The following is a 15,226-nucleotide window of genomic DNA, read 5'->3' as shown; positions in this document are numbered from 1 at the left end:
CTTACCTTGTGGTAAGTTGCTCTTTTGCCAAGTGAGCTATGTAAAGCCTTGTCAGCTCCCAGAACTGTGCCATTTGAAACATGTTTGTTGAAGCCCTACCAGTACAGAGGCAATTCCTGCAGGATAAAGAACCATGAGTCTGTTAATCTCAATTTCTACTGCCTTAAAAAACTCTGCTGATAATACACCAATTTAATAATTTAAAAAAAAATCCTGACCAAAATACTTACCCTAAGATCATGGTTATACATAAGCAAGACTTAAGTTTAAAATGAAACTGAAGCATAATGAACATATGGGGGGAGAAAAGAGAAGGAGGAGGAGGAGTAAAGGAGATATAAACTATCCTAGTTAAGACTCTGGGAAGACTTTGGCCTGGACTCCTCTGGTAAGTTTTGCAGCATATGTCAGATAAAGTGTGAAAAACAAAACAGAAAAATCTATCCAGCTTTTGCTATGCTGGCAAAACCAGACACATTTGTTCTGGCCAAAAAATGTTTCAGCAAGTGTAGTTCATTTTTGCTCAAAGAACTAACATGGGCTTTTCTTTCTTTTTTTTTTTTTTTTAATGATACATTTTTATAGAAAACCTTTACTAACTCATTTTAGTGATGTAGTTATCTATTTTAGTATACAAGATGATAAAGGCATTCATATAGGTATGGTCTATATGTAAATTTTTTGCTAAGTATATTAGTATGGTATACAGGTACAGTTAAACTTTATATATGGGAAGAGTTAAGCCTTCATATTTTCCTGTGCAATATATTTTTTTTTTTTTAAATTTTCTTCACAGCTAAACTGTAAACAGGTAGCTAAACCACAATAAGAAAACCTACTCTGGGATTAAACTGGTATTTCAGTTGGCATTCAAATCTTGATTTATTCTAAGAAGATTTTCCAGTTCAGCCAAAAGCTTTTTCTGTGTAGGACTGAATCCAACTAATGCTTTCTGAAACTGTAGTCAAGACAAGGAAAGTCGCTTTTTGTTACATATTAGAATGATCCTATGTCCCAATATTAACTCAACCCACTTTCTATACATCTAGCTTTGTCATAATTAGAGTTTTTGAAGGAGCTAATTAGTTCCTGCTAGCAAATAAAATAAAAATTTTCATCCTTTTCTCTTTTTTTCATTCTTTTCTGAATGAAATCTTAGAATCACCCTTGAATTTAGGCATATGCTTTTTTCCCAGATAGTAATTTTGGTTCTAAAATTATGTACTTTAGTGTCACCCACCTCATCTATTAAGTCCTTCTTTCAATAACAAAGACATGAAGCCATCAAAGAATTTTGCCTAATTGGTGGTCACAGTTACAGCCCATTTTCAGCTCATTGTTAAACTGTACCTCACAAATAAACAAATATTTCATCCTACCTGTTTCTATTTCAAAATAGTAAACATTATATTTTAAAACAAATGTTTTAGAAGAAAAAATAAAATCCAGACAAAATACAGCATTAATTCTGAGATGAGAAATAAAAAGGAGAGTTTGCGAGATATTCTAACTTAGCTGAAAATAGGGATTTATCGTGTTGCTCTTTGTTAAAAAAAGAAAGGTGAAAGTACAAGGAACTAAGAAAGAGGAAATATGCCTGCTGGCTTACATAGAATATCCCCAAAGAGGATAACAAATATGAGGTCACTTGGAGAAACTGCTGATGTTCACGTGAGCAAATCTTTATTTTAAGGGAAACTGACTCAGCAAAACAAAAAGTTACAGCAAATGTCAGTGAAACAATTTTCTATGAAACAGCAAGGCATTGGAAAGAGTTTGTATGTGTAAATGCAGCTGAGGAACCAACACGCTGTCCCCACAGGAGCTCTTTCACTGGCTGTGATCAGCAGGACGCCTTGAACAGGGTGAGACCAGGGCCACTCGCAGGGTAGCCCTGGCTGACATGGGAGCTTGTCGTAGCATAGTCACATGCGTGGAAGTGTTGATTTACCAGTACCATTCTGACATTTGGAAAGTCAGACTATGGCTGTGGTGTCATGCACAGATGTTTTGGAATTAACTAAAGGGAATATAATTATCTATGATATTTATGTGTCTCCAGTTACTGTACTATTTTGGTGTCAGCTGTAAAGCTAGGATAATGGCACTGGCCCAATGAGATACTTCTCTTGCCATGGTTCTGCTGAGTGTACAAGGAGAAGCTTTTATATTCCCTTGTCTTTCTGCATTTTTGCTTTTTATAAGATACTTGCAGACACCTCATTGTGCCCCTAAGATTCAAAATTAACACAGTAAAAGACAGAAGATAAATCAGGATGGTGGATTTTTTGAATACAGTCACTGGAGATGTAAATCCACCTTGGCACAGACTAAGATAGCAGTTGAGGAAGTGGATTCAGACTGTGAACTCTTGTAAGACAAAGCCCCAAAAATACTTCATAAAGAATTTATTACCTAGATTCAGTCATTCTTCTTTTTCTTTCTCCTGTTTAATTTGATCAATTTTCTTGGGGAATTTTGAGCTGAAATTATATCTAAATTGTAGGGTTGGGGGTTTTGGGTTTTTTGTTGTTGTTTTGATTTGGCTTTTTTTCATTTCTGTTTGGCAGACTTTGGACAGTTCAATTTGAGGATACCAGAGTTCATCAAACAAAATTAAAAGCTATTTGCCAGCACCTTCATCTCCCCACACTTTTAGTAAACATCTTCAACATTTTTTTCACCAAATTCATCACTGTTGGTATCAGGAAAGGGAAGAAATATAAACCTGTGTAACTGCCTTTAAGCAGTTACCAATGCTATGTAATTTAAAGACAACAAGGTTTTGAGTGTATTAATTCATTTTCTGCTTTGTAGAAGCCTTAATAGCCTTTGCATGAGTAAATGAGGCATTTTCTTCAAACATTACCCTTACATCTAAGCAGTTCCTATAGATGTGTAAAATGTACAACATTAGCCAAATTCATCTGCTTGTTCAAGCCAAGATTCTTTTTTATAAAGGGAATGCATAGCTATTTGTAGCTGTTTATTCTATAGATGCTTATTGGCTATGATCCTGACTTACTTGGGAACAGTTTTTAAAAGCTATATTGTAGTCTTAAAGAGCAGATAGGTTGCTAGTGGAATTTTCAAAGGTACCTCACCTTCTTCACATTTAGGAGTTGAAATATTTTATAAAATCTGATCCCTGAGGTTTATACATTGACATAATCCCAACCTTTTATCTGTGCTCTTCTGTTTTGAAGGGCAGACTGGCATGCAAAGTTTTTGTTCGTGGGTTGCATATTTTTAGGGTGAAGAAAAATACACCTTCAATAGTTCACAAAGGCACACTAAAGTCAAGGACCCACATTCTGCTATGATTGAATGATTGTATCTTCACTGAAGTAGAAAGAGGTGCTCCAGATTGTCAGAAGTGTGAAATGAGAACAGGATCTTTCCCTAACATGCATCACTGTGAATTTTAACACCATACATATGTCTAGAATCCAAAGAAATTCATATCTATATTTGGCTTTGGAAGCATATGACATTTGAGTGAGCAGTTTTTTCAACCAGAAGAATTAAAAATAGCAGATAAAGGTATCTAATGCAGAGCAAAATCAGATACAAGTGGCATATGAATCAGTGAACAACTGAGGTTATGACCTCTTTCATTGATTCATGAATAGTTTATGTCCTCTTGATCTTTATATTAAACACAGATATTCCTGATTTTATGATTCTGCCTGCATTGAAAACAGCACATTCCCTGATCACAGACAGGTCTCTGTTGGGTCAGGTTTTTGCTACTGTGTTCATCAAACAAATTCGTATTTGATATTATAGAATGAGAAAAAGCAATCCATGGCAGTAGTGTTAATGTTATACCTCACCACCTGTACTTCAGCTTCAGCTGTAAAGGTAGCTATTGGTATTATTAAAAGAGGAGTTTATTGAAGTAATAATTTATGAAATGCCTAGACCAGAGTCACAGCAATCCAGGGAGAGAAGTCTCTCTAAGGTCTGGTCTAATTGGTTGGGAGTGATCAGCTGTCCCACACAGAGGGAGACCTCGTGAACATTTCTTGGAGTAGAAATACTCATTGAGATCTTTAAAGGAAAGCAGGAAGAGTCTGTGTTTCCAAGTAAGTAAAATATTCAATGGTTCTGTCATATCCTGAGTTTCCTCCTCTCCATCTTTTTCCCTTTGTAAGATTTCAATGGTAATATTTTGGGCTTAGGCCCATGCCACTTATGATCTTGCTGAAACTTCCTTTTTGTATCTGATATCTCAAGCAACAAAGGAAAAGCACAGTTCCTAGACAGAGTCCCAGAGTGCTCTCCAGCTCCTTTTTCCTTTTGCCTGTAATATCTGCTTGAAAGGTACAACTTGCTTCTCAGGAAAGATGCATTTTCTGTAAGCATTAGCAAAGCCCATTAAAAACTCCATGGAGTATTTTTCCCTTGCGCACATAGAGGAGCAATTTTTTGTCGTTTGGAGTGCTCTATCTGCATTGTTTTATTAAACAATATGAAAAGAAACAATCAAACTCCATCAAAGCACTTTTGATAAAAGATCCAGGCATCTATAGAACCCCAGGCAAATCCCTCCCCTTAGGTCAGTTGCCTACTCCCTACAGGGGCACTGGTTTCACAAGTAGAGAGTGGTGGCAATCGGACCTTTTCTCAGTGAGGAGTAGCTGCTCTTTAACTGAACTGTCTATTGGATGAAGCTGAACAGGATCTTGAGCAACTCAGTCTTTCAAAGCTAAATCTAACTTAGATATTCTCCCTGCTTTGAGTGGGTATTGGACTAATGGCCTCTGGATGTCCTTTCTGTCCCAAATTACTGCATGATTCTAAGATGGTATTTTGGTTTTCTTTGGTCCAGGTTGTGGGGCTTAAGACTGAAATTCGGACCTCTCCATTTCTACAGGAAAAAAATTGTAGTCTTAAGAATAACTTCCTTAAGCTAATTCGGTAACTTGCATCCTCAGGAATAACTGAGTCAATCAGTAAAAAGAGTAGGTGGCACTGATCTTCAAAACGTAAAGAAAGTACACTTTATTTCACCATTAAAACTCACCTCCTTATCCTTGGGATTCCATTTTAAGACAATTAGTGGGCTAGCCAAGTAAACTCAAGTCTCAAGCCATGGTTCAGAACCTCAGAAATCACAGAGTACAGCCTGGCTGTTGATGTAGCCTGGTACCCCAGAGGGCAGGCTCTGCCCTGACAACATTGCATGGAAACCATTCATTCAGTATGCTCTCACTGTTTTCAGAGTGTATCCTGGACATCCTGGTTAAGAAGTGACAAGTGACTTCTCTCTTTCCCTCCTTGACTCTTCAGATAGACTTGAGTGGGATAAAGTGAATGACAGTGGTAACATCTTTCATTGTTTGTCTACTTTGGATAATCATTAGTTCAGAGTTTGGCTTGACTTTGATTTGAACTCTGATTATCGCCTCTTGCTATGTTATGAGCTGCCTCAAAAAAATGACAGGATAAGCGTAAAACTCTCCTACCAAGGACAGAAGATAGCTAGCACAAGGCATATGCTGTGGCAGGAACAGCTGCACTAAAAGCTGTCTCTGTTTGGGATGGAGCTAATGAGAAGTAACTCAGAGAGAGAAGGAAGAAAAACTAAAGAGATACTACACTGTTGCAGCGATAATTTTTCCAGTTATGTTTTAAAGACCAAACTGCATTAGTCATTTCACTAGTGTTTGCATCTGGGAAAAATAGAGAAATAATACATGAGTTCCAGGAAGAAGTTAGAAATACATTTATAAATGTATTCACTAGAATTATTCTACAAAGAACCTGTAAGCAAATGTTGAAGACTTGACACATTCATAAAACTCCTGAAAGGTTCATCTCTGTGCCCAGTGTATTTCAGATGTTATTTCTGCCTTCTGAGTACATTATCTTTAAAATCTGGTTAAAAAAACTGTGGCTATGAATCCAAGTTTTTATTTTGATGGTGAGTCTTTGAGCAATACTTAGCATCACTACATGTGGTAATTACGAGCAGAGCAACATCAGTTTCTGCGTTTAGGGACAATTAAAAAGGGGATCAGCTGTAGGATACATAAACTACAGATAGATGGAAATAGTGATTCTAGTCACTGCTCCCTTCATAGATAATGGCTCTGCTCTCAAGTCAAGTTCTTGTGACGGTAAGTACTGAAAGAATGAAATCAGCTCAAAATTTCAGTGTAGCAAAAGCCGTATCTTGAACTTTGCTCTGAACTTCTGATCCCATGGAGATAATGCTCTTCTTAGTGCTGCGGAACTCCTAAACTATACATAATATCCAGAGTCATCTCTGCACTGTCGTCTTCTTAAGAGAAAACTTTCTATTATGTGCCCATGAGTAAACAGATAGGATCTTAATATTACTTTTAAACAAAGCTTAGGAATCAGTCACTCTGCTTATTTACATATCTCTGGCTATATCCTGAAGGGCGGAAGAGAAGAAAATTGCTTAAGTACCTTTGAGGATATTGCTATTAGACACTAATGTTGCTCCTTTTGGCACAATGACATAGATAAAGAGAGATAGACAGCAAATATCAACCTATCAGGGACCTCAGCAGAGAGACATACTTATATACAACACATTTACATAAATCATTTTGACTCCTTGCTTCGGTTTCCCCGTCTATTAAATAGCTCTGGTTACTCTTACCTATAGAAAGGGTCTTCTAGGGATAACCCTCATGAACTGCGCTAGCATGCATTCAACATTAGCTCACCTACTTAGTAACAAATAACACTGTAATTTCATAATTGTGATTGCAAAAATGTGGTGAATTGACTCAAAAAATACAGTAGAGAGAGTTTTTACAGTTATTTAAAAGTATAACTTCTGAAAGTTATCTGCTTTTTCACTGCTGTTCAATCTCTACAGGGACATGGATTTCCTAGGAAAATCCCTGTTGCTCAGACAGAGGATCATGCGATCTCATGCTGCAAATATCCTCTCTCCTCTAAGCCAAGCAATTTTGACCCACTTACAATTCGGATCAGTTTATACTCAGGACAGTTGCTTCAGTGAACAGCTGGTTGTGTGCAGTTGTCTCAAGTCAGTTTTCTCTTTAATTTGCCTTAAAGTTCTCTCCCTTGAGATAACTTATTAATGGACTAGTGGACAAAACCCATCAGGTTCCACCACCGGTAGCCATAATGCTTAACTAAATATAGTCAGAAATAAGGATTCACTTGCCTGAAATAAAGCGTAGCACAAAACTGATGGGACAGCAGGATAAGGTTCCAGGGACATTACAGCATAATTCTGTTCTAGTGGATTGTTGACTTTGATGACAGCAAGAACAAGATCAGAGCTTTAATATCTTCTGAAGGGAAATTATCTTAGTAAATACAATCTTAACACAACTTTCAGGAAATATATGTTCACTCATCTCACTCGTCTTAATTTTGCTCTTTTTTGCCTGAATTTTGTTGCAAGGCTTGAAAAAAATATGTATCAGGACCTTTTAAATCAGGACTGGGGGAACAGAACTCTTGCAAAGTGTTAAATAGGTGTGCCACTGGCAGAGGAGGTCTAACGGTTTGGTGCACTGGGCCCATGAAACAGAAACAAGAAGTTCCATTGGCAATTAATGAGAATTCATGACTGATTTTTAGCTTGAATATTAAGGCTATAATTACAGTCTTAGGACCTTAGTGACTCGGTAAATTAAGGCACCTCATCTCCCTCTTTATAGATTTTTTTTGCATAGCCTTTCTAGCAATTTTGGGGCATGTAATCTTCTGGGTGCTGCATATCATTGTGTAAGCAATGTAAAATAAGTTCAGTTAAACAGAAAGCATGAATGACTGCACCGTGGTCATGGTTTCAGTCACCCTTGTTTTCTGTTTCCAACGTCCAGATTTACAGTTTTCCTTGACAGAGTTATCAAGGTTCTTTTCTCCCAGGAAAATGAAATTATACATATCAGATTTCAATTCAGGATGTGGTTTCTAAATAGCATCACCTTGCTTTTTACATAACTAGGACTCTGGGAGTGTCTTCTGTGCTCTTTGATATTGGTGTACTGGCTTCACTGGACTACCTTCTAATTTGTAGCAATTTTGGCGAGAAGACATTCAGGTCTGTCATGACGGAGATTTGCATGAGCAACTCTTCATTCCACAGGCAACACTGTCATTTAACTTTTGATGGGAAAGTAGAACTCAGAGTGTCCTATTTATCACTTTTTTGTTCAGTTTTTTGAGATAAAAGTGTCATATAGATGAATCACAGACAGCAGAGTATGTGTGTTTAGTTACTGTGTCACTTTTGGTAAATCAAATAGAAAAATCTTTTGTAATCAGCTAGCCTTTAGCTTAATAACATTTTTGATAAATTGCATGTATACAGTAGGTTATCAAACCCAAACATTAAAGACTTCAGTTTGACACTGCAGGAATGAATCATATGGACACAAAAGGCCAAATTTAAAATTCTTTATCTGGAGTAAAGAAAAAAAAAATCATATCAGTTTCAAGACCTGCACTAATGACTGAATAAAGAATTTTAGACCTGGCCTAAGGAAGTTAAAGATATGCTTGAAGCATAACTGCTCATTACAACAGCATTTCCAATTCCTTTACCAGTGAGTTTTAGCACTCTGTGGATCATTGTTCTGTAGTTTATTGTATGGTACCGTGAAGAAAGTCCTCCTTATATTCTTTTTTTCCCCTTCTTTTCCTAATTTATTTGCATTTGTTGTACCTTTTCAGCTTCCCCCACCCCCACCCCATGCTCAAGCTGCCACACTCCAAAATAGGTGAGTGACAACAGGTTTGACAGCCTTTGGGGTGGTGAAGGATCTGGCGGGAGCAAGCCTCCCCAGCATGCTCATCAGGTTAGTAGGGATAGTGTCATGGATGGCAGTGCCATATACTCTTCTTGTCAGCCAAGAGTGTAAAGTGATTGCAGCCAAACCTTTCCTCACAACAAAAGGAGGAAAAACTAAAGAAACCTTCACAAGATAGCGAGTTGAAAGATTATAATGCTCTCCAATTTATAAACCAAGGCTCCCTTCAAAGCACTTTGCAAACGCGCCTGCTTCTCATTTCTGTCACTTTCACACTGTAAAGAGGCCTTACAGTGGCTGTAAATATAATTTATTTGAATTTTATAGTCTTTTATGTTGCTGGAACAGTGTGCTGAGGCTTCAGCGTAAATACAAATTAAAAGCCAGCTTGTGTCATTAAGGCCTTCATTGGCCTAATTTAGAAATTCCCCTCTCGAAAGGGAGATCACGGAGGCAAAACAACTTTACAGGGTAACCCTGACTGCGCAAGGGAAACATTTACTTCAGTTTCCCCAGGACTCAAGCACGTCCTCTCTTCAGTGTATGTGTGTGCACACGCGTGTGCACGTGTGTGTGGGCACGTGTGTGTACACCTAACTCCTTCTTGTACCTTTAGGTGGCCAGCAACTACAGATACCCTCTCCAAGGACATGACAGTAAAGCAGGTATGTCTGGCCCATTCGCTGGAAAAAGGTGGGTGGATGCTGGCCATAATGTGGTGGCAGGCCCGGGGAAGCAGCTGTCCTTCTCAAGGTCAGCACCTCAGCAGCAGGAATCTACCAGCAATTTCAGTTTATGCTAACATGTTAAAACAAAAATACAATCTGTCCCATTTCAGTTTGCATTAAAACGTGCTCTGTTTTCCTTGCTGCAAAGGCAATAATCCTAACAACCACTGGCAGATGAGCAGGACAGAGTGAATAGTGAGCATTTACCATGTTTGTCATCCCTATTATAACACACCACCAAACACACAACTAAACATCCCATCACACCCCCTCATAATAGCCAGGTAAAACACGATTTTCACAAGCTCCTTTTGACACAAGTAAAAATAATTGTAGCCTATTTAAATCTGGTAGGTGAAAGATTCAAAGCTAAGTGACATTTTCTAGGTCAGAAAGAGAATCAGCATCTGTATTTGCAATGGAGTGCCAGAGCCCTGACTTTTGTCTTGTGCTCCCACTGCTAAATTGTATCTCGTAGAGCTGAACAGTGGTGATGAATGTGCTGTGGAATTTGCTTTGCAAAACAAATATTTAACTTTCTACAGATCATTGAAGACCTGATAAAACTCTTAAGTGTCACCTAGCTGATTTCCTTTTCTTTTTAATCAAAAAATCTCTTTATTCTTTTCATCTAAATGTAAGGTTCAAATAAATTTGGACAGGTCATTTACAGTTATTTTCAAATATCATTCACGCAAATAGGCTTCACAAAGTCAGAGTGTTCTGAATGAGACTTTGAAGGAAAGATTCCCATTAAAAGCATCAGTTATTTCAAAAATAAGAATCACATTTATGATTATTCAAGAGGGCCAATGCTTCCTTCTCGCTTTCGGGTGTGGAGAGGCAAATGGCCAGGAACGGGGTGGGGGGTGATGTGCACAGCTTCGGCAGCCTGGGCGATGCTCCCCTGCACACAGGCTTGTGGTGCAAATTCCACGGTGGGGAAGGGCAGACCAGGAGCCAAGCAAGCACTTCAGAGAGCAAGATAGCGAGATAGATAATTTGTTCCCAGCAAAGGCAGGGGAATGCCGAATGCTGGCACGAGCTAATAATTCATCCATCTCCAACCTCCAAAATGGGAGATTGAAGAGCACAGAAGGCATTCAGCATGTGACAGGAAAGGGTTGGGATTTTTTTTATTGTTTATTGTTTACAGTACCTTCTTCTGAGAATTGAAGGCTTTATGTTTGGACAGATAAGCAAGGACAGGACAGATGCTGAAAAATATATCCAAATAAAATGTTGGTAGGAAAAGCCAGTCTGAAAATGCCAGTGTGATGGAGGGATTCTGCGCATTTTACACAGTTGTTTTTCAGCTGTTTTCAATAAATTAACTAAATACTTTACCTACATCATTTGTTATTCATATTCATTTAGATAACTCTGTCTATAGCAAGATTACAATTTAACAAAATTATTTTTTTTTTAGTTTAAGATCTTATAGATTTAAATTTGAAGTATTTCATGTCAAACTTTATACCTCCTTCACTCCTCCCTAGAAAGCAAAGGAGGCCTTTTGACAAGTGTTGACGTATTTAAACTTGTCGAGTTCTGATATATATAAAAAAATGCTTAAAAAAAAAAAAGCAGTCAAGGCTTAGGAAGTATTAGGAAAGGGACTGAGTATGAAATGGAAAACATCATTGTGTTACCATATATGTTGGTGGACTGCCCATAGATTCAACATTGAATTAATTTCTGATCTTCTCATCCTAAAATAGGATACAGTAAAACAAAACAAGTTGCATCAAAAGGAGAGAAGGCTGATTAAAGAAACAAATGGCTTCTGTATTAAGGACATACAAATAGGTTAGGATTATACAAGACAGAAAAGACACAAATAAGGGGGAAATTACAGAGATCTAAAGCAGCATTATTTGCCTTTAATTTGCCAGCATTATTGGCACGTTTATATGCAATGTCTCTTCGCTGCTTCTCTGAATACAGGAAGCAATGGAAATCAAATTAAGTTTTGATATAGTAGGTTCAAACCAAACAAAATGTTATGGGTTTTTTTTCTACACAAAAAAGTATTAGTCTTTGCAACTTGTTGCTACAGTATGTTGCCGATGCCAAAAATTTACATAAATGTAAAAAATTATTAAGCAGGCCCAGAGAGGAATAATCTAGCAAAGGCTGATAAACATAAGGTACAAACTGCTGCTTAGGAAGACCTTGAACTTCAGATCAGAGGAAGCTATTAGATTATACTAAGAAAGCACCTCTTTAATAAAATTTGCCATGTTTCTATACTGTTCTATAGACAACTACTGTCTTTGCATCTTCCCTGGTCAGCACTGAAGACAAGAAACAGGACTACATGTATCTATCTTTTGTTCTACCAAGCTAAGTTACTTTTGTTCTGGAGAACAATAAGTCTGAACAAACATCCAAAATTTAGCAAAACTAAATATTTTGATTGTCAGAAAAATGTTTGCCAGGTTGCCATGACTTAAGGTAAAAGAGAAATAGTAAAAAGGCAAACTATCTATTTACAAGACAGAAAATTTTATTTTCCTCCCACACCTATTCATATCTACTTGCAGTCTTTACAGGTAAGAACATACTGCTGGTAAGGATACTTAAACATATAATTACATTAAAGATATAGCTAGTAAAGTAGTAAAACAGGTAGCACCAGATAATACAAAAGTAAGGCTTATTTTATATTGGACTATGTTTAAAATGAAATTTTATTATTATTTTTGGACCAGCTCCATTGAAAAGATTAAAGAATCCCTTCTTATTGTTTTTGTGATGTTTTACCTGGGAATTATTTTGTTATCCTGCTTGCCTCAGTTGGTTTGCCCAACTTTCACCATCTAGTCATCTAAAAGAGCAATTTAGAAGATGTATATTTTAGCAAAACAAAGTAAGTGAATTTTTATTATGCTCTGCTCCGCAATGAAATGATCTCTTCTGCTCTTTCTTCGCAGCTAATTATACAATCTCCTTCAAATTCTTAGTAAGCATAAATCTGCCTTTGATGGTGATTGATACCAAATTACCCTGATTTATAGAAATGGGGCACACCTAATCCTAATAGCACAAACCAAAAGGAATTGAATAAGGAAACAAAATTAAAAAACCAAATCTTCAAAATATCAGGAACAAAACTGACTTTATTGCCCCTAACTATGGTGTTCTAAGTGTGCAAATTGGGTTTCACATCATTACATCTGGAAAGTCTTAGCTACTACTTATCAGATTTATACTACTATTACCACTTTTAAGTCAAGGAATCCTGATGTTGCATAGGAATAATTTTTGTTAAACCAACTGAAGCTAAACTAACTGTAGCTGGAAAAAGCAGATAAGCTTTTACACAGGAACTGTTCTTTTTTCCTTAAAAAGAAGACATTTTCTTTTCTGTCTCAGAAAGCTGGACTATTTTTTTCAGTTATCACTCATTTCAATGACAAATATTTCCTCTTCCTACAAAATCTGAATTTCTCCTAGCCTTAAGCAATCATATCTCTGACCTCTACTGAAATAAAGAGATCCTGAAGGACCAGCAGACTGAAAGGTGACTAAGAAGAGGTTGGAGCCATGACTATTTGTTTAGGAATAGATATCCTTCTGTTAACGGTATAAAGGGGTGGTGATGATCTAGCACAGTCAGAACTGAATCTGCTTGCTCTGAACAGCTGGGAGAGCAAAGGTGAAGCATGTGCTATTTAGTGTAATTCCTTGTGTCAGAAAAATCCTGAGTGTCATGGGAGTGATGCATTGCCTTGGTTCGTCAGATTGGTCCTCCTGTGGTACAGATTATGTCTGAGTTTGTCTGAGTTTGCTCAGTGTTTGAGATAAGGAAAGACCTGGAATCTTTCTAAAATCCCTTAAGAAACCAGACACCTGAACTGCAAACAGATGACATAAGCAGCAGTGGTCAATAATTTAGAAGTTTATCTCTCCTTTGTACAATTCAGTCAGTGTTTAAACATTGATTTTCTTGAAATCAGGATCAGGCTCCTGGGTTCTAAATTAATTTTTAACTAATGTACAGAAAGGAATGCTTCATTAAATTGCTGCTACTGTATTATTTGTGACAAACCCAACACCACTTTTTGCTGTTGCAGAGGCCTCAGTTCAGCAGCTCCTCATCCTCCAAGCTCCTTGAAATCAATAGCACTATCTTCAGTCCCCCATCAAACAACAAAAAGACTGTCAGCCTAAACCCCACATAGGACTGAAGATACGGAAGCTCATGTGATCATTATTTGCATTTAAGAACAAAATAAGGGTTGAGAAATACTGTTTTAAAGCTGAAGTTTTATAGTTTGTTGTTTACCTAGGGCTTTGGGTAAGAAAGTTCCTTTGCTTCATGGGCTCTCTGTGGACTCCCAGGTGTGTAAGAAATCCTGACCTGCAGCCTGAGGTCAAAGTCTGAATGTCTTTTTCCTGAAGCTTTCAATTTTGCATAGAGCTGCTGGACTAGAGTGTATTAATGTGATATTCAGTTTACCCCCCTTTTCCTTCCATTAAGCAAAACGTGGACATTCAGTAAATTTGCCAATCTGTTATGCTTGGTGTTACTGGACTAGGCCAGGCAGTCTGAAGTTTTGAGAAGTGCCTTCCTTGCAGGAGCAATTACAACCTGACAATCTTTTATTTGTTCTTGTCACTTGTAGGTTTGTTTTAAATATAATACAACAACAACAAATACAGTGGGATGATTTTTACTACACCAAGCTCATTTAACATTGTTATGACAGGTTAAATTATATTTTTAAGAGGAAACCACCAAATTTCCCATTTATGGTTCCAGTATGGTAAATTACAACACCATTATTAAGATAGAAAACTCTACAAAAATAATACTATCCTCGCTAGTTTTTCGATTAATTCTACAACGCCTCTGCTATATAGGAATGTACAGAGAAATAATAGCCAATATATGTCCATACAGATGAGTTTGTATGTAGCTGCTACACATTTCACTTAAAAATACAGCTGCTTATGTACATTCTGTTGCATGTTCTTACAGCTATAAATGGACAGAGCGTACTTTGCCTGTGAAAGCAAACACAATTCCACATCAACAGGTAGGTCATAGGGCTACATTGACCCCTTGCAGTCAATGAAAATAATGTTAGTGATTTCAGTGGGCTTTTCAGTTAGATTCTGGGTATATATACCTATGTCATCGGAGATGTACATTTCAACTGCAATAGCAGACAAAAGTATTTACAGCAAAATTAATCATCCTTAAGGCATGACTATTTTGCTTTCTTTTACTAACCATAACTTGCTTGGTTTTATTCAGGAAGCTTTTACACAGCTTCACATTCATTGCAATAAAATAAAAATAAAAATTATTTAAACCTTTTTTTTTGCCTCCTTGCATAATTTTACAAAAGAGTTTGGTGGTTCATGAATGGTTTCAATTAAGTAAAAATATGTTTAATTTGTATAAATCAATAATTCGAGATAATCATGTTTAGAAGTTCAGATGAACAGAATGAACAGAGGAGAATGCCTCTTCTAATCTTGATATTGTTTTAGGCTGAACACATTTCGTTGCTGACATTTGATTTTGTTACTGGTTGAAGTTCAAATTACAGCCGTGGAGGCATATTTGTTTCAGTTTTAAATTTCTTTTTGTTTTAATGGAGCTGCCAAGTCATGAAAAAAAGTCAGATCATACAAATGACAGTTTTAAATAGAAAAATATTTTATAAGGCAGTTAAATTTCATGTCTTAGCTTCAAAGAAGAATGGGTTATTT

Source organism: Harpia harpyja, chromosome 3 (assembly GCF_026419915.1).
Source record: "Harpia harpyja isolate bHarHar1 chromosome 3, bHarHar1 primary haplotype, whole genome shotgun sequence".
NCBI classification, from domain to species: Eukaryota; Metazoa; Chordata; class Aves; order Accipitriformes; family Accipitridae; genus Harpia; species Harpia harpyja.
Note: the sequence above shows the minus strand (reverse complement) of the source record.